This window comes from Tursiops truncatus, chromosome 21 (genome assembly GCF_011762595.2).
Source record: "Tursiops truncatus isolate mTurTru1 chromosome 21, mTurTru1.mat.Y, whole genome shotgun sequence".
Taxonomy (NCBI): domain Eukaryota; kingdom Metazoa; phylum Chordata; class Mammalia; order Artiodactyla; family Delphinidae; genus Tursiops; species Tursiops truncatus.
Genome location: NC_047054.1, coordinates 34,968,125 through 34,991,133, shown reverse-complemented (window position 1 = coordinate 34,991,133; position 23,009 = coordinate 34,968,125).

Sequence of the window (23,009 nt, the reverse complement as noted above, 5' to 3'; positions counted from 1 at the left end):
GGCCTTGACACAGTTCCTAACTCAAGCCCTGATACTGTCCCTTACTCAGGCCCTGATACTGCACCTATTTCAGGCCCTGACACTACTCCTAAAAAGGGCCCTGACATGATACCTCACAAAGGGCCTTATGCTAGTCCTAACTAAGCCCCTGACACTGGCCTTAACTAAGGCCTTCACACGACTCCTAAATCAATCCCTAACACTGTCCCTAAAGAATTCCCTCCTGCCGTCAATATCTAAAGTCCTGACACTATCCTGAGCTTATATCGTGACCCATCTCTTACTAAGGTCCTGGAACTGTCCCTAAATGTCACTTGACACTGTCCTAAGTGAGGCCCTGAGGCTGTGCCTAACAGAAGCCCACATAATGTCTTTAACATGGACTCTGATGCTGCTCCTACGTCATGCCCTCACACTGTCCAGGGATAAGGCCCTGACGTAAGGCTTCACTCAGGCCCTGTTGCTCTCCCTAATTCATGTTCTGACGCTGTCCCTACATGAAGCCCTGATGCTGGTCCTAAATAAGGCCCTGATCCACTCAGTAAAAAGCATCTTGATGCTATCCCTAGGTCATTTCCTGATATCATCCCTACATCTTAACCTGACCCTGTCCATAACTAATGTTGTGCCTCTTATGCTAACTAAAGCCATCATGCTGTACCAAAGTAAAGCCCTGAAATTAGTTCCAAGGGTGTCACACTGTCCCTAACTAAGCCCTGGATGCTCGTCTTAAGTCAGGGCATGATACTGTGCCTAACTAAGGTCCTGAAACTACACCTAACTCAGGCCCTGACACTGTCCCTAATTAAAACCCTGATACTACTGCTAACTCAGGCCCTCACATGATTCCTAACAAAGGCTGTGATGCTAGTCCTAACTAAGGCCCTGGCACTGACCCTAACTGAGGCCCTGACACTATTCATAACTCAGGTCCTGACACGATACATAACAAAAGCTCTAATGCTACTCTTAACTAAGGCCCTGACACTGTCCCTTTCTAAGGCCCTGACACTACTGCTAATTCAGGCCCTGACACTGTCCCTAACTAAGGCCCTGAGACTATTCCTAAATCAGGCAGTGAAAATGTCCCTAACTAAGGCCCTGAGACTATTCCTAAATCAGGCAGTGAAACTGTCCCTAACTGAGGCCCTGACACTACTTCTAAGTCAGGGGCTGATACAATACCTAATGAAGGCAATAAGGCTACTCCTAAGTTAGCCCCTGAACCTGGCTTAAATAAGGCCTTCACACTACTCCTAACTAAGGCACTGACCTTGTCCCTAACTAAGGCTTTAACACTACTCCTACCTCAGGCCGTGACACAATACGTAGCGATGCCTCTGATGATATTCCTTAGTAAGGCCCTGTCAGTCTCCTTAACTTAGGCTCTGACACTACTCTTAACTCAGGCCCTGACAGTGTCCCCAACTAAGGCCTTTATTCTACTCCTATCTCAGGCCTTGACACGGTACCTAAATAAGGCCCTGATGCTAGTCCTAACTAAGGCCCTGACACTGGCCCTAACTCAGGCCTTGACACTACTCCTACCTAAGGTCTGACAATGTCCCTAAATAAGGCCCCGACACTACTCCTAACTCAAGCCCTGACACGATACCTAACGGAGGCTCTGATGCTAGTCGTAACTAAGGCCCTGATCCTCTCAGTGACAAGTGTCTTTACACTAACCCTAAGCCATTTCCTGACATCATACTTAGATCTTAACCTGACCCTGTCCATAAATAATGTCCTGCCTCATATGCTAACTAAAGCCCAAAGCTGTACACAAGTAAAACCCTGCAATTAGTCCCGAGGCTGCGACACTGTCCCTAACTAAGGTCTGGATGCACGTCTTAAGTCAGGGTATGATACTGCCTGTCACTAAGGTCCTGAAATTGTACCTAACTCAAGCCATGACTATGTACCTGACTAGGGCCTTAACACTACTCCTATTTCAGGCCGTCACACGATTCCTAACAAAGGCTGTGATGCTAGTCCTAACTAAGGCCCTGGCATGGTCTCTAACTAAAGCCTTGACACCACACCTAACTCAGACCCTGACGCTGTCCCTAACTAAAGCCCTGAGTCTGTCCCTAAATAAGGACTAGACACTGTCACTAACTAAGGCCCTGAAACTACCCCTAATTCAGGCCCTGACACGGTACCTAACAAAGGCTCTGATGCTAGTCCTAATTAAGCCATGACACTGGACCTAACTAAGACACTGACACTACTCCTAATTCAGGCCCTGATACTGTCCCTAACTTAGGCCCTGACACTGCACCTACGCCAGGCCCTGACACTACTCCTAACTCAGGCGATGACACGATACCTAACAAAGGGCCTTTTGCTAGTCCTAACTAAGCCCCTAACCCTGGCCTAACTAAGACCTTCACATTACTCCTCAGTAAGGGCCTGACAGTGTCCCTAACTAAGGCTTTAACATTACTCCTACTTCAGGCCCTGACACAATATGTAATGAAGGCTCTGATGATATTCCTAACTAAGGCCCTGTCACTGTCCCTACCTTAGGACCTGACATTTCTCCTAAGTCAGGCTCTGAAACTGTCACTAACTAAGGCCCTGACGCTACTCTGAACTCAGGCCTTGACAAGGTACAGAAAGAATGCTCTGATGCTAGTCCTAACTAAGGACCTGACACGGGCCCTAACTTAGGCCTTGACACTACTCCTAACTCAGGTCTGACAGTGTCCCTAACTAAGACCCTGACAATACTCCAAACACAGGCCAAGACACTGTCCGTAACTAAAGCCCTGAAACTAAACCTAAATCAGGCCCTGACACTGTCCCTAACTAAGGCCCTAACACTACTCCTAAATCAGGCCCACCCACGATTCGTAACAAAGTCTCTGATGTAAGCCCTAACTAAGGCACTGACAGTGGCAATCACTAAGACCTTGACACTACTCCTAAATCAGGCCCTTACACTGTCCCTAACTAAGGCCCTGAAACTACTGCTAACTCAGGACCAGATACTGTCCTTAACTAATGCTCTGACACTACAGCAAACCATGCCTTGACACTGTGCCAAACTAAAGCCCTGACACTACTCCTAACTCAGGCCCTGATACTGTCCCTAACTAACGACCTGACACTACTCCTAAGTGAGGCCCTCACACGATTCCTAACAAAGTTTCTGATGCTTGTCCTAACTACGGCCCTGACACTGGCACTAAGGCCTTGACACTACTCCTAACTCAGGCCCAGATACTCTCTCTAACTTAGACTCTGACACCACACGTATTTCAGGCCCTGAGACTCCTCCTAACTCAGGCCCTGAAATGATACCTAACGAAGGGACTTATGCTAGTCCTAACTAAGCCCCTGACAATGGCCCTAACTAAGGCCTTCACACTACTCCTAACATAGGCCCTGACACTGTCCCTAACTAAGGCCTTGACACTACTCTAACACAGGCCCTGACTCTGTGCCTTACATAGGCTCAGATGCTAGTCCTAACTAAGGCCCTGACACTGGACTAACTAAGGCCTTCACACTACTCCTAACTAAGCGTCTGACAGTGTCCCTAACTAAGGTGTTAACACTACTCCTACTCAGGCCCGGACACGATACGTAACGAAAGCATTTTTGCTAGTCCTAATTAAGGCCCTGTCACTGTCCCTAATTTAGGCCCTGACACAACTCCTAAGTCAGGACCTGACACTATCCCTAAATAAGGCCCTGATGCTACTCCGAACTCAGGCCTTGACAAGGTACCCCAAGAAGGTTCCGATGCTAGTCCTAAATAAGGCCCGACACAGGCCCTAACTCAGACCTTGACCCTACACCTATCTCAGGTCTGACAGTGTCCCTAGCTAAGGTCCTGACACTAATCCTAACTCAGGCCCTAACACGGTACCTAACAGAGGCTCTGATGATAGTGCTAACTTAGGCCCTGATCCTCTCAGTAACAAGCATCTTGACACTATCCCTAGGTCATTTCCTGACATAATCCATAGATCTTAACCTGACCCTCTCCATAACTAAAGTTGTGCCTCTTATGCTAACTGAAACCATCAGTCTGTACCTAAGTACAGCCAAGAAATTAGTCCCAAGGCTGTGACACTGCCCCTAAATAAGGCCTGGATAGTGGTATTAAGGGAGGGCATAAAACAGTCCTTAAAAAAGGCCCTGAAACTACACCTAACTCAGGCCCTGACACGATTCCTAACAAAGGCTGTGATGCTTATCCTGACTAAGTTGCTGACACTGTAAGTAACTATGGCCTTGACACTACACCTAACTCAGGACCTGACAGTGTCCCTAACTATGACCCTGGCACTACTCCTAACTCAGGCCCTGTCATGATACTTAACAAAGGCTCTAATTGTAGTCCTAACAAAAGTCGTGACTCTGTCCATAACTAAGGCCCTGACATTGTCCCTAACTACGGCCCTGACACTACTGTTAACTCAAGCCCTGATACTGTCCCTAATTAATCCCCTGACACTACACCTAACTCAGGCCCTGACACTGCCCCTAACTAAATTGCTGACACTACTCGTAACTCAGGCCCTAATACTGCACCTATTTCAGGTCTGACACTACTCCTAACCCAGGCCTTGACATGACACTTAGCAAAGGCTCTAATGGTTGTCGTAACTAAAGCCCTGAGTCTGTCCCTAACTAAGGCCTTGACACTGTCACTAACGAAGGCTCTGACACTACCCCTAATTCAGGCCCTGAAACGGTACCTAACAAAGGCTCTGATGCTAGTCCTAATAAAGGCCCTGACAGTGGCACAAACAAAGACCTTAACACTACTCCTAACTCAGGCCCTGACACTGCCTCTAACTAAATCCCTGACACTACCCCTAACTCAGTCCCGGATATTGTCCCTAACTGATGCCCTGACACTGCACCTATGTCAAACCCTGACACTACTCCTAACTCAGACCCTGACATGATGCCTAACCAAAGCACTTATGCTAGTCCTAACAAAGCTCCTGATAGTGTCCCTAACTAATGCCCTAACACTACTCCTAAGTGAGGCCCTCACACGATTCCTGACAAAGTCCCTGATGCTAGTCCTAACTAAGGCCCTGACTCTGTTCCTAACTAAGGCCTTGACACTGTCACTAATTAAGACCGTGACACTACCCCTAACACAGGCCCTGACACGGTACCTAACAAAGGCTCTGATGCTAGTCCTAAGTAAGGCCCTGACACCGCCACTAACAAAGGCCTTGACACTACTCCTAACTCAGGCCCTGACACTGTCCCGAACTAAGGCCCTGAGAGTACTGCTAACTCAGGCCCTGATACTGTTCCTAACTAATGCCCTGACACTACAGCTAAGTCAGGACCTGACACTGCCCCTAACTAAAGCGCTGACGCTACTCCTAATTCAGACCCCGATACTGTCCATAACTCACGCTCTGACACTGCACCGATTTCAGGCCCTGACACTACTCCTAAGTCTGGCCCTGGCATGATACCTAACGAAGGGCCTTATGCTAGTCCTAAGTAAACCCCTGACACTGGCCTTAACTAAGGCCTTGACACTACTCCTAACTCAGTCTCAACAATGTCCCTAACTAAGGCCCTGCTGCCATCAATATCTAAAGTACTGACACTATCCTGAGCTTATATGGTGACCCGTCTCTTACTGAGGTCCTGAAGCTGTCCATAAGTGACACTGGACACTGTCCCTAAGTGAGGCCCAGAGGCTGCACCTAACAGAAGCCCTGATAATGTCTCTAACAAAGACCCTGATGCTGCTCCTACTGCATGCCCTCACACTGTCCAGGGCTAAGGCCCTGACGTTAGGCTTCACTCAGGCCCTGTTGCTCTCTCCTAATTCAGGCTCTGACACTGTCCCTACCTGAAGCCAGTGATGCTCGGTCCTAAATAAGGCCCTGATCCTGTCAGTACAAGCTGTCGCAACACTATCCCTAGGTCATGGCCTGACATCATCCCTAGATCTTAACCTAACCCGGTCCATAACTAATGTCCTGCCCCTTATGCTAACTAAAGCCCTCATGTTGGACTTAAGTAAAGCCTTGAAATTAGTCCCAAGGCTTGGAAACTGTCCCTATCTAAGGCTGGATGCTCATCTTAAGTCAGTTCATGATACTCTCCATAATAAGGCCCTGAAACTACACCTAACTCAGGCCCTGAAACTGTCCCTAAATAATGCCCTGACACTACTGCTAACACAGGCCCTCAAATGTTTCCTAACAAAGGCTGTGATGCTAGTTCTAACTAAGGCCCTGACACTGTCCCTAACTATGGCCTTGGCACTACTCTTAACTCAGCCCCTGACACGATTCCTAACAAAGGCTGTGATGCTTATCCTGACTAAGGTGCTGACACTGTAACTAACTACGGCCTTGACACTACACCTAACTCAGGCCCTGACACTGTCTCTAACTATGGCCCTGGCACTACTCCTAATTCAGGCCCTGTCATGATACTTACCAAAGGCTCTAATGGTAGTCCTAACAAAAGCCCTGATTCTGTCCCTAACTAAGGCCCTGACATTGTCCCTAACTAAGGCCCTGACACTACTGTTAACTCAAGCCCTAATACTGTCCCTAACTAATCCCCTGACACTACATCTAACTCAGGTTCTGACACTGCCCCTAACTAAATTGCTGATACTACTCCTAAGGCAGGCCCTGATACTGTCCATAACTCAGGCCCTGACACTGCACCTATTTTAGGCCTGACACTACTCCTAACTCAGGCCCTGACATGATACTTAACAAAGGCTCTAATGGTAGTCGTAACTGAAGCCCTGATTCTGTCCCTAACTATGGCCTTGACCCTGTCACTAACTAAGGCCCTGACACTACCCCTAATTCAGGCCCTGACACGGTACCTAACAAAGGCTCTGTTGCTAGTCGTAACTAAAGCCATGACACTGGTCCTGACTAAGACCGTGACACTACTCCTAACTCAGGTCATGACACTTTCAGTAATTAAAGCCCTGAAAATAAAACTAAATCAGGCCCTGAAACTTTCCCTAACTAAGGCCCTGACACTATGCCTAACTAAAGCCCTCCCATGATTCCTAACAAATTCTCTGATGCTTGTCCTAACTAAGGCCCTTACACTGTCCCTAACGAAGGCCCTGACACTACTGCTAACTCAGGCCGTGATACTGTCCCTAACTAATGCCCTGACACTACACCTAACTCAGGCCCTGACACTGCCTCTAACTAAATCCCTGACACTACCCATAACTCAGGCCCTGATATATTCCCTAACTGATGCCCTGACACTACTCGTAACTCAGTCCCTGACATGATACCTAACAAAAGGTCTTTTGCTAGTCCTAACTAAGCTCCTGACCCTGGCCTAACTAAGGCTTTCACACTGCTCCTAACAAAGGTCCTGACAGTGTCCCTAACTAAGGTTTTAACACTACTCCTATGTCAGGCCCTGACAGGATATGTAACGATTGCTCTGATCCTAGCCCTATCTAAGGCCCTGTCACTGTCCCTAACTTAGGCCCTGATGCCACTCTGAACTCAGGCCTTGAGAAGGTACCTAAAGATGGCTCTGATGCTAGTCCTACCTAACACCCTGACACGGGCTCCAACTTAGGCCTTGACACTTCTCCTAACTCAGGTGTGACAGTGTCCCTAACTAAGGCCCTGACACTACTCGTATCTCAGACCCTGACACGATACCTAACAGATGCTCTGATGCTACTCCTAACTAAAGCCATGACACTGGCCCTAACTTAGACCCTGACACTACTCCGAACTCAGGCCAAGGCATTGTCCGTAACTAAAGCCCTGAAACTAAACTTAAATCTTGCCCTGACCTTGTCCCTGACTAAGGCCCTGACACTACTCCTAAATCAGGCTGACCCACGATCCCTAACAAAGTCTGTGATGCTAGCCCTAACTAAGGCACTGACACTGGCATTAACTAAGGCCTGTCACTACTCGTAAATCAGGCCCTGACACTGTCCCTAACTAAGGGCCTGACATTACTGCTAACTCAGGCCCTGACACTGTCCCTAACTATGGCCCTGACACTACTCCTAATTCAGACCCTCACACGATTCCTAAAAAAGACTGTGCTGCTAGTCCTAAGTAAGGCCCTGGCACTGTCCCTGAGGCATTGACACTATACCTAACTCAGTCCCTGACACTGTCCCTAACTATGGCCCTGGCACTACTCCTAGCTAAGGCCATGACACTGGTCCTAACTAAGGCTCTGACACCACTGCTAACTCCGGCCCTAACATGATACTTAACAAAGCCTCTGGGCTCTTTGGTTTCTGGGGGGGGCTTACACCAAGGAGTACTTCCCAGAACGTATGCTGCCAGTGTCCTTGTCCCCGCTATGGTCTGCAGCCACCCCCTGCCTCTGCAGAAGACTGTCTAACTCTGGCAAATACATCAGAAATACATCTACACTTGGAACTGCTCCTACAGAACACCTACTGAATACTGGCAGAAGACCTTACACCTCCCAAAAGGCAAGAAACTCCCCACGTACCTGGCCGTGTAGATGAAAGGCTCTTGGTGCCCCAGCTAGGAGTCAGTGCTGTGCCTCTGAGTGGGAGGGCCAACTTCAGGACACTGGTCCACAAGAGACCTCCCAGCTCCATGAATATCAAACGGTGAAAATCTCCCAGATCTCCATCTCAACAAAAACACCCAGTCTCACTCAACGACCAGCAAGCTACAGTGCAGGACACCCTATGTCAAACAACTAGCAAGGCAGGAACACAACCCCACCCACTAGCAGAGAGGCTGCCTAAAACATAACAAGCCCACAGACACCCCAAAACAAACCACCAGACGTGGACCTGCCCACCAGAAAGACAAGATCCAGCCTCATCCACTAGAACACAGGCACTAGTTCCCTCCACCAGGAAGCCTACACAACCCACTGAACCAACATTAGCCACTGGGGACAGACACCAAAAGCAACGGGAACTACAAACCTGCAGCCGGCAAAAAGGAGACCCCAAACACAGTAAGATAAGCAAAATGAGAAGACAGAAAATCACACAGCAGATGAAGGAGCAAGATAAAAACCCACCAGACATAACAAATGAAGAGGAAATAGGCAGTCTACTTGAAAAAGAATTCAGAATAATGATAGGAAAGATGATCGAAAATCTTGGAAACAGAATAGACAAAATGAAATATACATTTAACAAGGATCTAGAAGAACTAAAGATGAAACAAGCAACAATGAACAACACAATAAATGAAATTAAAAGTACTCTAGAAGGGATCAATAGCAGAATAATTGAGGCAGAAGAATGGATAAGTGACTTGGAAGATAAAATAGTGAAAATAACTACTGCAGAGCAGAATAAAGATAAAAGAATGAAAAGAACTGAAGACAGTCTCAGAGACTGCTGGGACAACATTAAACGCACCAACATTCAAATTATAGGGGTCCCAGAAGAAGGAGAGAAACAGAAAGGGACTGAGAAAATTTTTGAAGAGATTATAGTTGAAAACTTCCCTAATATGGGAAAGGAAATAGTTAATCAAGTCCAGGAAGCACAGAGAGTCCCATACAGGATGAATCTAAGGAGAAACACGCAAACACACATATTAATCAAACTATCAAAAATTAAATAGAAAGAAAATATATTAAAAGCAGCAAGGGAAAAATAACAAGCAAGGGAATCCCCTTAAGGTTAACAGGTGATCTTTCAGCAGAAACTTAGCAAGCCAGAAGCGAGTGGCAGGACATATTTAAAGTGATGAAAAGGAAAAACCTACAACCAAGAATACTCTACCCAGCAAGGATCTCAATCAGATTTGATGGAAAAGTTAAAACCTTTACAGACAAGTAAAAGCTGAGAGAGTTCAGCACCACCAAACCAGCTTTACAACAAATGCTAAAGGATATTCTCTAGGCAAGAAACACAAGAAAAGGAAAAGACCTACAATAATAAACCCAAAACAATTAAGAAAATGGGAATAGAAACATACATATCAATAATTGTCTTAAATGTAAATACATTAAACGCTCCCACCAAAAGACACAGACTGGCTGAATGGATACAAAAGCAAGACCCATATATATGCTGTCTACAAGACACCCACTTCAGACCTAGGGACACATACAGACTTAAAGTGAGAGGATGGAAATAGATATTCCATGCAAATGGAAATCAAAAGAAACCTGGAGTAGCAATTCTCATATCAGACAAAATAGACTTTAAAAGAAAGACTATTACAAGAGACAAAGAAGAAGACTACATAATGATCAAGGGATCGATCCAAGAAGAAGATATAACAATTGTAAATATCTATGCACCCAAGATAGGAGCACCTCAATACATAAAGCAAATACTAACAGCCATAGAAGGGGAAATCAACAGTAACACATTCATAGTAGGGGACTTTAACACCCCACTTTCACCAATGAACAGCTCATCCCAAATGAAAATAAATAAGGAAACACAAGTTTTAAATGATACATTAAACAAGATGGACTTAATCGATATTTATAAGACATTCCATCCAAAAACAACGGAACACACATATTTCTCAAGTGCTCATGGAAGATTCTCCAGGATAGATCATATCTTGGGTTACAAATCAAACCTTGGTAAATTTAAGAAAATTGAAATCTTATCAAGTATCTTTTTGGACCACAACGCTGAGACTAGATAACAATTACAGGAAAAGATCTGTAAAAAATACAAACATATGGAGACTAAACAATGAAGTGATCACTGAAGAAATCAAAGAGGAAATCAAAAAATGCCTAGAAACAAATGACAATGGAGACACGACGACCCAAAACCTATGGGATGCAGTAAAGGCAGTTCTAAGAGGGAAGTTTATACCAATACAATGACCTCCAGAAACAGGAAACATCTCGAATACACAACCTAATGTTGCACCTAAAGCAATTAGAGAAAGAAGAACAAAAAAAAACCCAAAGTAAGCAGAAGGAAAGAAATCATAAAGATCAGATCAGAAATAAATGAAAAAGAAATGAAGGAAACAATAGCAAAAATCAATAAAACTAAAAGCTGGTCCTTTGAAAAGATAAACAAAATTGATAAAACAGTAGCCAGACTCATCAAGAAAAAAAGAGAGAAGACTCAAATAAATAGAATTAGACATGAAAAAGGAGATGTAACAACTGGCACTGCAGAAATACAAAAGATCATGAGAGATTACTACAAGCAACTCTATGCCAATGAAATGGACAACCTGGAAGAAATGGACAAGTTCTTAGAATTGCACAACGTGCCAAGACTGAATCAGGAAGAAATAGAAAATATGAACAGACCAATCACAAGCACTGAAATTGAAACTGTGATTAAAAATCTTCCAACAAAGAAAAGCCCAGGACCAGATGGCTTCACAGGCGAATTCTATCAAACATTTAGAGAAGAGCTAACACCTATCCTTCTCAAACTCTTCCAAAATATAGCAGAGGGAGGAACACTCCCAAACTCCTTCTACGAGGCCACCATCACCTTGATAGCAAAACCAGACAAGGATGTCACAAAGAAAGAAAACTACAGGCCAATATCGCTGATGAACATAGATGCAAAAATCCTCAACAAAATACTAGCAAACAGAATCCAACAGCACATTAAAAGGATCATACACCATGATCAAGTGGGGTTTATTCCAGGAATGCAAGGATTCTTCAATATATGCAAATCTATCAATGTGATAAACCATATTAACAAATTGAAGGAGAAAAACCATATGGTCATCTCAATAGATGCAGAGAAAGCTTTTGACAAAATTCGACACCCATTTATGATAAAAACCCTGCAGAAAGTAGGCATAGAGGGTACTTTCCTCAACATAATAAAGGCCATATATGACAAGCCCACAGCCAACATCATCCTCAGTGGTGAAAAACTGAAAGCATTTCCACTAAGATCAGGAACAAGACAAGGTTGCCCACTCTCACCACTCTTATTCAACATAGTTTTGGAAGTTTTAGCCACAGCAATCAGAGAAGAAAAGGAAATAAAAGGAATCCAAATAGGAGAAGAAGAAGTAAACCTGTCACTATTTGCAGATGACATGATCCTATACATAAAGAATCCTAAAGATGCTACCAGAAAACTACTAGAGCTAATCAATGAATTTGGTAAAGTGGCAGGATACAAAATTAATGCACAGAAATCTCTGGCATTCCTATATACTAATGATGAAAAATCTGAAAGTGAAATCAAGAAAACACTCCCATTTACCATTGCAACAAAAAGAATAAAATATCTAGGAATAAACCTACCTAAGGAGACAAAAGACCTGTATGCAGAAAATTATAAGACACTGGTGAAAGAAATTAAAGATGATACAAATAGATGGAGAGATATACGATGTTCTTGGATTGGAAGAGCCAACATTGTGAAAATGACTCTACTACCCAAAGCAATCTATAGATTCAATGCAATCCCTATCAAACTACCACTGGCATTTTTCACAGAACTAGAACAAAAAATCTTGCAATTTGTATGGAAACACAAAAGACCCCGAATAGCCAAAGCAATCTTGAGAACGAAAAAAGGAACTGGAGGAATCAGGCTCCCTGACTTCAGACTATACTACAAAGCTACAGTTATCAAGACGGTATGGTCCTGGCACAAAAACAGAAAGATAGATCAATGGAACAGGATAGAAAGCCCAGAGATAAACCCATGCACATATGGTCACCTTATCTTTGATAAAGGTGGCAGTAATGTACTGTGGAGAAAGGACAGCCTCTTCAATAAGTGGTGCTGGGAGAACTGGACAGGTACATGTAAAAGTATGAGATTAGATCTCTCCCTAACACCATACACAAAAATAAGCTCAAAATGGATTAAAGACCTAAATGTGAGGCCAGAAACTATCAAACTCTTAGAGGAAAACATAGGCAGAACACTCTATGACATAAATCACAGCAAGATCCTTTCTGACCCACCTCCTAGAGTAATCGAAATAAAAAAAATAATAAATAAATGGGACCTATTGAAATTTCAAAGCTTTTGCCCAGCAAAGGAAACCATAAACAAGACCAAAAGACAACCCTCAGAATGGGAGAAAATATTTGCAAATGAAGCAACCGACAAAGGATTAATCTCCAAAATTTACAAGCAGCTCATGCAGCTCAATAACAAAAAAACAAACAACCCAATCAGAAATGGGCAGAAGACCTAAATAGACATTTCTCCAAAGAAGATATACAGACTGCCAACAAACACATGAAAGAATGCTCAACATCATTAATCATTAGAGAAATGCAAATCAAAACTACAATGAGATATCATCTCACACCAGTCAGAATGGCCATCATCAAAAAATCTAGAAACAATAAATGCTGGAGAGGGTGTGGAGAAAGGGAACACTCTTGCACTGCTGGGGGGAATGTGAATTGGTTCAGCCACTATGGAGAACAGCATGGAGGTTCCTTAAAAAACTACAAATAGAACTACCATATGACCCAGCAATCCCACTACTGGGCATATACCCTGAGAAAACCAAAATTCAAAAAGAGTCATGTACCAAAATGTTCATTGCAGCTCTATTTACAATAGTCCGGAGATGGAAACAACCTAAGTGCCCATCATCGGATGAATGGATAAAGAAGATGTGACACATATATACAATGGAATATTACTCAGCCATAAAAAGAAACGAAATTGAGCTATTTGTAATGAGGTGGATAGACCTAGAGTCTGTCATACAGAGTGAAGTAAGTCAGAAAGAAAAAGACAAATACCGTATGCTAACACATATATATGGAATTTAAGAAAAAAAAATGTCATGAAGAACCTAGGGGTAAGGCAGGAATAAAGATGCAGACCTCCTAGAGAATGAACTTGAGGTTATGGGGAGGGGGAAGGGTGAGCTGTGACAGGGCGAGAGAGAGTCATGGACATATACACACTAACAAACGTAGTAAGGTAGATAGCTAGTGGGAAGCAGCCACATGGCACAGGGATATTGGCTCAGTGATTTGTGACAGCCTGGAGGGGTGGGATAGGGAGGGTGGGAGGGAGGGAGAAGCAAGAGGGAAGACATATGGGAACATATGTTTATGTATGACTGATTCACTTTGTTATAAAGCAGAAACTAACACACCATTGTAAAGCAATTATACCCCAATAAAGATGGTAAAAAATAAAAAAAACTACAATGGGGTATCACCTCACACCAGTCAGAATGGCCATCGTCAAAAAAGCTACAAACAATGAATGCTGGAGAGGGTGTGGAGAAATGGGAACACTCTTGCACTGCTGGTGGGAATGTGAATTGGTTCAGCCACTATGGAGAACAGTATGGAGGTTCCTTAAAAAACTACAAATAGAACTACCATATGACCCAGCAATCCCACTACTGGGCATATACCCTGAGAAAACCATAATTCAAAAAGAGTCATGTACCAAAATGTTCATTGCAGCTCTATTTACAATAGCCACGAGATGGAAACAACCTAAGTGTCCATCATCGGATGAATGGATATAGAAGATGTGGCACATATACACAATGGAATATTACTCAGCCATAAAAAGAAACGAAATAGAGTTATTTGTGGTGAGGTGGATGGACCTAGAGTTTGTCATACAGAGTGAAGTAAGTCAGAAAGAGAAAGAAAAATACCGTATGTAACACATATATATGGAATCTAAGAAAAAAAAATGTCATGAAGAACCTAGGGGTAAGATGGGAATAAAGACACAGACCTACTAGAGAATGGACTTGAGGATATGGGGAGGGGGAAGGGTAAGCTGTGACAAAGTGAGAGAGTGGCATGGACATATATACACTACCAAATGTAAAATAGATAGCTAGTGGGATGCAGCTGCATAGCGCAGGGAGATCAGCCTGGTGCTTTGTGATCACCTAGAAGGGTGGGATAGGGAGGGTGGGAGGGAGGGAGATGCAGGAGAGAAGAGATATGGGAACATATGTATATGTATAACTGAGTCACTTTGTTATAAAGCAAAAACTAACACACCATTGTAAAGCAATTATACTCCAATAAAGATGTTAAAAAAAATGGCCATACTACCTAAAGGAATCTGCAGATTTAATGTGATCCATATCAAATTACCCATTTTTTTTTTCATAGAACTAGAATAATCCTAAATTTCATATGAAACCACACAAGCAATCCTCAGGAAAAAGAAAAAGATGTGGTTTTTATATAGAATAGAATATTCTCAGCCATAAAAAAGAATGAAATAATGCCATTTACAGCAGCATGGATGGACCTAGAGATTATCATACTAAGTGAAATAAGTCAGACACAGAAAGACAAGTACTTGATAGTGCTTATATGTGGAATCTAAAAAATAATACAAATGAATCTATATGCAAAAGAGAAACAGACTCACAGACATAGAAAAGAAAAAAACCTTATGGTTACCAAAGGGGAAAGGAAGGGTGGATAAATTAGGAGTATAGGTTTAACACTACTAGATAATCAATGAGGATATACTGTATAACACAAGGAATAATATTTAATATCTTGTAATAACCTATAGTGAAAAAATTTTCATATATATCTGAATCACTTTGCTGTACACTTGAAAGTAACACAATATTGTAAATAACTATACTAAGGACAAATTTAGCAGAAGAAAAAGATAACAAAGATTAGAGCAGACATTTTTTTTTCTTAAATTGGAGGGGGAAGGGTAAGCTGTGACAAAGCTAGAGAGAGGCATGGACATATATACACTACCAAATGTAAGGTAGATAGCTAGTGGGAAGCAGCCACATAGCACAGGGAGATCAGCTCGGTGCTTTGTGACCGCCTGGAGGGTTGGGCTAGGGAGGGTGGGAGGGAGGGAGACTCAAGAGGGAAGAGATATGGGAACATATGTATATGTATAACTGATTTACTTTGTTATAAAGCAGAAACTAACACACAATTGTAAAGCAATTATACTCTAATAAAGATGCAAAAAATAAATTTAAAAAAAGATTAGAGCTGAAATACACAAAATAGGAAGTAAGAAAATAACAGAAAAATCAATAAAACTGAGTTGATTTTTAAAAAAGATAAACAAAATTGAAAGACCCTTAGCTAAACTATGAAAAAAAAAAGAAAAGTCAAGTAAATAAAATCAGAAAGAATAGAAGAGCCTGTGCAACTGACATCACAGGAGAGGAAATGGATAATAAGACTACTATAAACTATTACATGCCAACAAATTGGATAACATAGAAGAAATGGATAAATTCCTAGAAATATATGTCCTAGCATGACTAAATCATGAAGAAATACAGAGTCAGAACAGGCTTATAACATGTACGTAGATTGAATCAATAATCAAAAATCTCCGAGCAAAGAAAAACTCAGCAACAGATGGCTTCACTTGTGAATTCTACCAAACATTTAGAGAAAATGCCAATCTTTGTCAAACTGTTCCAAAAAATTGAAGAACAGAGACATTTCCAAACTCATTTTATGAGGCAAGCCTTACCCTGATACCAAAGCCAGACAAAGAAACTACAGGAAAAAGAACTAAAAAATATTTCTGATGATATAGATGCAAGATTCTCTATCAAAACTCTAGCAAAGTAAATCCAACATCATATGAAAAGAAGCTTACCACCATGACCAAGTGAACTATATCCCTTAAATACAAGGGTGCCTCAACATACAAAATCAGTTAATGTGATACATCACATTAAAATAATAAAGGGTAAATATTACATGATCATTTTAATAGATTTTACAGTGTTACAAATAACATATTTTCATAATACACATTCTCAGCAAATTAGATGTAGAAGGAAAGTATTTCTACATATATGTATGAAAAGCTCTATATGAAAAAAACAATATATGATAGACCATATATAATATACTGAACAGTAAAAAATTAAAGCTTTTCTTCTAAGATCAGGGACAAGGAAAATATATCTATTCTCACCACTTCTATTCAACATAGTACTGAAAGTTCTAGACTGAACAGATTAGGCTAGGAAAAGAAATAAAAGGCATTTAATTTAGAAAGGGAAAAGTAAAAGTGTCCCTCTTTGAAGATGACATGATCTTATATATAGACTCCATTTAAACACTATTAGATCTAACAAACGAATTCAATAATGTTTTAGGATACAAAGTCAGCATACAAAAATCAGTTACATTTCTATACTTTCTATGTAAAGGAATTTAGGAAAACAATCTCATTTACAATGAAAAGAATAAAATACTTAGGAATAAACAGCTGAGGAAGGGAAATAGTTGTATACTGAAAACTATAAAACATTGCTGAAAAGAATTTTAAGACACACAAAAGAAAAGACATCTTATGTGCATGGAATGGAAGAATTACTGTTATTAATATGTCCATACTACCCAAAGCAAACTACAGATTCAATGCAATCTCTATCAAAACCCCAATGGCATATTTTATAGAAATAAAAGAAATTTACAACTCATATAGCACCCTAAAAGGCCACAAATAGCCAAATAAATCCTGAGAAAGGACAAAACTGCAGTCATCATACTCTCTATCAAAATATGTTAAAAATCTAAAATACTTAAAATAGTATGATACTGACATAAAGACTGATATATAGAACAATGGAACAGAATAGAGAGTCCATAATAAAATCCACATACCTTTGGTCACCTGATATTTAACAAGGGTGCCAAACATACACAATGGGAAAGATTAGTCTCTTCAACAAATGATGTTGGGGAAACATGTAAAAAAATTACACTTATTTTATATCATCTACAAAAATGGATCCATTAACTCAAAATGGATTAAAAACTTAAATGTAAAACCTGAGACTGCAAAGCTCAGAATAACACACAGGAAAACTTCATGATATTGGTCTTGGCAATGATTTCTTACACATGACACCAAAAGTACAGACAACAAAAACAAATTAAAAAAAAAAGACTAAATCAAACTAAAATTCCTGTACAGGAAAGGAAAAAAATCAACAGAATGAAAGGCAACCTATGAAATGGTAGAAAATAGCTGTAAGCCATCTATCTGATAAGGGTGTAATCTCCAAAATATATAAGGAACTCCTACAGTTCAATAGTAAAAACAAACAAAAAAGAACAAAAACTTTAATAACTAGATTTAAAAATGAACTACAAATTTTAACAGACATTTCTCTAAAGAAGACATACAAATGACCAAAAAGTATATGAAAAAATGTTCAACGTCACTAATCACCAGGGAAATGCATATCAAAACCACTATGAGATAACAGTTAATACAATCAGGATGGCTATCAACAAAAAAGCAAAAGACAGTAAGTGTTGGCAAGGAGTAGAGAATTTGGAACACTTGCATACTGTTGGTGGGTATGTTAAAAGGTACAGCCACTATGAAAAACAGTACGGAGGTTGCTTAAAATATGTAAAGCAGAGCTATCATATGATTCAGCAATCCCACTTCTGGGTGTTTATCCAAAAGAATTGAAATCAGGATCTTGAAAAGACATTATTGGGGCTTCCCTGGTGGCGCAGTGGTTGAGAGTCTACCTGCCGATGCAGGGGATGTGGGTTCGTGCCCTGGTCCAGGATGGTCCCACATGCCGTGGAGCGGCTGGGCCCGTGAGCCATGGCTGCTGAGCCTGCGCGTCCGGAGCCTGTGCTCCGCGACGGGAGAGGCCACAACAGTGAGAGGCCCGTGTACCGCAAAAAAAAAAAAAAAGAAAAGAAAAGACATTATCATTCTCATGTTTATTGCAGCACTCTTCACAATAGCCAAGATGTGGAACAACCTAAATGTTCATCAACAGATTAGTGGATAAAGAAAATGTTGTATATACACACAATGGAATGTTATTCAGCCTTAAAAAGAAGGAAATTCTACAATAGGGAACAACATGGATCAACCTTAATGATATTATGCTAAATGGAATAAGCCAATCACAAAAAGAGGAATACCACATGATTCCATTTATATAAGGGTCTAAAATAGTCAAATTAATAGAATCAAAGAGTAGAATATAGTTTCCAGGGGCTGGTGGGGAGAGTGAATTGGGGAGTTACTACAATGGACATAAAGTTTCAATTGAGCAAAATGAATTAGTTTTAGAGATCTGTTGTACAGCATTGTAACTATAGTCAACAGTACTACATTGCACTCAAAAATGTGTTAAAAAGATAGATCTTGGGTTAAATATTCTTGCCACAGTAAACAATTAAAAAAAAATCTTGGTACATTTCTATGCCCTGGATAGACCTGGGATACTTGACTGTGGGATACCAAGTGAGCATATATACTGTGTTCCTTGTGGTCCACAAAGTTATTAAACTGGATAGCCCCAGTAGCAGTCATGGTAAAATAGTACATATGGGATTGAGCCCCAGAAGGGCAAAAGAACATTCATAAGTAGCATGAGCAGATAGTTTAGACCTTCAAAACACGCACCACAATTGCACCAGTGCCCTTCCCTTGGCTTGGAAATCATCCTGAGCTTGGTCTACCTGTCATCTTAATACATTGGTTCAAGCTGTAAATGGAGCACAGTTGCAGTAAATATTCATTCATGGGAGGCCTTGAAAGAAAGTGTAGAGGGAAAATCTTCCTAAAGGATGGAGTTGTAGCAATGCATCTGGTGATTTAATTTGTGTTGAAGGAGAAGTGGCCTGAAGTGAGAGTATATATAGATTCCCGAGCATTGGCAAATGGCCTGGCTGTCTTGTCAGGGTCTGAAGAAAATGACTGGGAGATTGGAGATAGGAAGGTGGTGGTAGATGCATGTCTATGGACATATGAGAGTAGGTGTGAAAATTTTGGTATCACATATTAACATCTACCAGCAAGCATTTGCTATCTACAGAAGAAACAAGTTGACAAAATAACTTGATGTTAGCCAGCATTTATTATTAGCCACTCCACAACTAGCATTATGGGCTCATGAATGGAGTAGCTATAATGGCAAAGAAGATGTGTGAGCCCAGTACTGTAGACTCCTGCTTACCAAGTCTCATCTGGTTACTGCTACTTCTGAATGTCCAAAATTTTAGCAACAGAAATCAACACAAAGTTCCTGATATGTCACTATTCCTAGACCAACTAGGCACTTGATAGCAAGCTGATTTCCATCCTGGAAGAGCCAGCAGTTTGTCCTCACAAGGATAAGTACCTTTTCTGTACTTATGGGAATTCACCTTTCCTGCCTGCAGAGCTTCAGTCAACATTACTATCTTGGGGTTTAAATATGCCTAATCCACAGGCATGGATCCCACACAGCATGGCCTCTAATCAGAAGATCCACCTCACAGTGAAGGAGGCATGGAAATAGGACCATGGCTATAGGACCCACTGATTGTATCACATACCCTAATAGCCAGAAGTAGTTAAACTCATAGAATACCAGAATGGCCTTCTAAAGACCTAATCTAAGCCACAGCTTAGAGGATACACTCTGGAATAATGAGATGTCATTCTTCAGAATGCAATATATGTATTAAATTAAAGATCCCTGTACGGCATTGCACCCCTAAGAGGAAGGGTTCAGGAACAAATGGGTGAAAGCAGGAGTGGTTCCACTTATTACCACACTCAATGACACACTGGAGAGTTTTGAGCTTCCCATCTCCACAACTCTGGACTCTGAAAAGTCCATATTTGTACTAAGACCACACTTCCCACGAGCTCTTAATCAATGTCTAAGGCAACCTTGTTTATAGGAGAAGCAGGACTCCACTGATGGGTAACTTTCTTGAGGACTCCTTGTTGGCCTTGCCACCTTCCTTAGATAGCATGTGATCTAGAGCACTTTCACCCAACTTTCCTACCTCTCTCCTTCACTTGGGGTAAAACATGCTTCATGGTCTCATGGTTCTCCCAGTCTCCTGCTGCACTCTCTCTCTCTCTCTCTCTCTCTCTCTCTCTCTCTCTCTCTCTCTCTCTCTCTCAGATATTTCTTCAAATAAAATCCTTGCATATTTGATCATGTGTTGACATCTGCTTCTCAGAAGACCCAAGGGGTCTTGTTTGGGAAAACAAACAAATAAGAATCAGCTCTGGTTAACCTAAGCAGAAAAGAGACTAATTTGAAGGCTAACAGGAAAGTTAGAGAGCCAGTTTCAGAAAATGACAGGAACAAAAGAAACTTTGTAGCTCAAATCACAGTCCAACCCACAGCCTAAATCATTCTAATGACAGAGTCTAATTGGAAAGCTGCTGCCCACATGGTGAACCTTGGAAACTCTGCTAGCACAAGATACTGTACCTCCACTACCACCACCAGAGTGATTTCTAAACTATCCCCCTGATTCTTTGTGTTTCTAACTCCTAAGTTAAGATCCTTGGCTGAAGCAAAATATGGGCTAAACTTCGGTGATACCACCTAAGTTATTTCCCCAGAAAGCAACTTCACAATGGAGTTTAACGTGCAGGAGGTTTATTAGGCAGTGCCTTGTGGATAAATATGCGTGAAAGGAAAGTGGAGGAACCAGGATTGTGCAGAGGGAGAGCTGAGCTCCGATGCAGTTCCAGCAGAAGGGATAGCCAAAGCTGTGGGGAGTTCTGAGGTTGAGATGACCCTTCATAGTTATCCCAAGTTAGGATGAGACAGTCAGGACTTTACACCCTTGCCTTGATCTTTCACTGGCTGCATAGCCACCCTGGAACAGGTCTCATGAGCTTGGTCAAGGCAGCTCTGTTCAGGTGAGAAAATCCTTGAACTGCCTGCTGGCAGTATCCTCAGTGGCTAGGATAATAAGTCTTTATTTCTGAAAGGGGACTTGGATGATGCTTCTCTCTATTCACCCAGGTAAACTGTCCTTACCTTAGCTGCCCTTGGTCAGGGAGAAAAATATGTGACCTTTTTGGATTTTGAAAAAGAGACAAGACCCTCCCCCTATCAAGACTCACACAAAAATTAATTCCCCAAACAGGAAAAGAGTTCAGAGACCAGATAGGTAAAAACAGCAACTGTCTTCTGGACCCTTAGACACAGTTGGCAAGGAAAGCCTACCAACCTGCAGAGAACATGTCTGATTTGAGGTATAGTAGTGAGGAGGAAGCAACCAGGATTACCTTGTACCACACCAATAGCTACATTCTAGCACCACCACCCACAGCAACAGCAAGAGAAAGAGGAATAAATGAAGAATACCTTCCATTCATAAGAGCTTTAGCTGCCTCTGGTTTTGGCATCAGGCCTAATGGAGCTGCAACTGAGGAATCCACTATTTCCATGGGAGCAAATCTTTTCTAGCTAATGGTGGAAGATGGAAGTGGCCAGAACTGACCTGGATATATGTTACCAACCTGGTGAGTTGGAATTCTTAAAATTATCAAGGGAAGGGTGATGCCCAGGATGAATGAATATTCTTGTAAAATTCAGCTTGAATCAAGTTTTAATTGGAATAAATTTTATGTGATTTTGCGTCCCAAATTATTTAAATTGCACATTTTTGTTTTTTTGCAGTACACAGGCCTCTCACTGTTGTGGCCTCTCCCGTTGCAGAGCACAGGCTCCGGACGCACAGGCTCAGCGGCCATGGCTCACGGGCCCAGCCGCTCCGCGGCATGTGGGATCTTCCCAGACCGGGGCACGAACCCGTGTCCCCTGCATCGGCAGGCGGACTCTCAACCACTGCGCCACCAAGGAAGCCCACACATATGTTTTTATACACACTGTGAGACCTAATCACTGCCTGTAGAAGTCAGGATAAAGTAATCCATGTTGACCTCTACTTGAAAGAATGCATCTAAATTTTAAAAATTCCATTATAAGGCAATTTCATCTATAATAGTCTCCTGGAACATGCCTATGCAAAGTCAAACTTCAGGTTCTAAGTGTAATTCCTTGATACCATCTTCTCTACCGTTCTTAACCCTTTGCCCACAAAACCCACTGTGACTCATGTTTCTATAGCACTTTTTTACAATTTACTTCCTCTGTAGTCCTTCTGATGCCTTGTTGCTTGTCTCTCACTTCTGTTGGAATAATTCTCCTTGAAAGACAGTCTTATTCATATTTGCTTCCCATTAATTTTGGCATAAGATAGGAGAGTACCAATAGACTCAGAGATTTAAGGAAAGCATTATAGTACAATTACTTCAAACATTAATATCTTTCCAGAAGTCCAGTTTACCT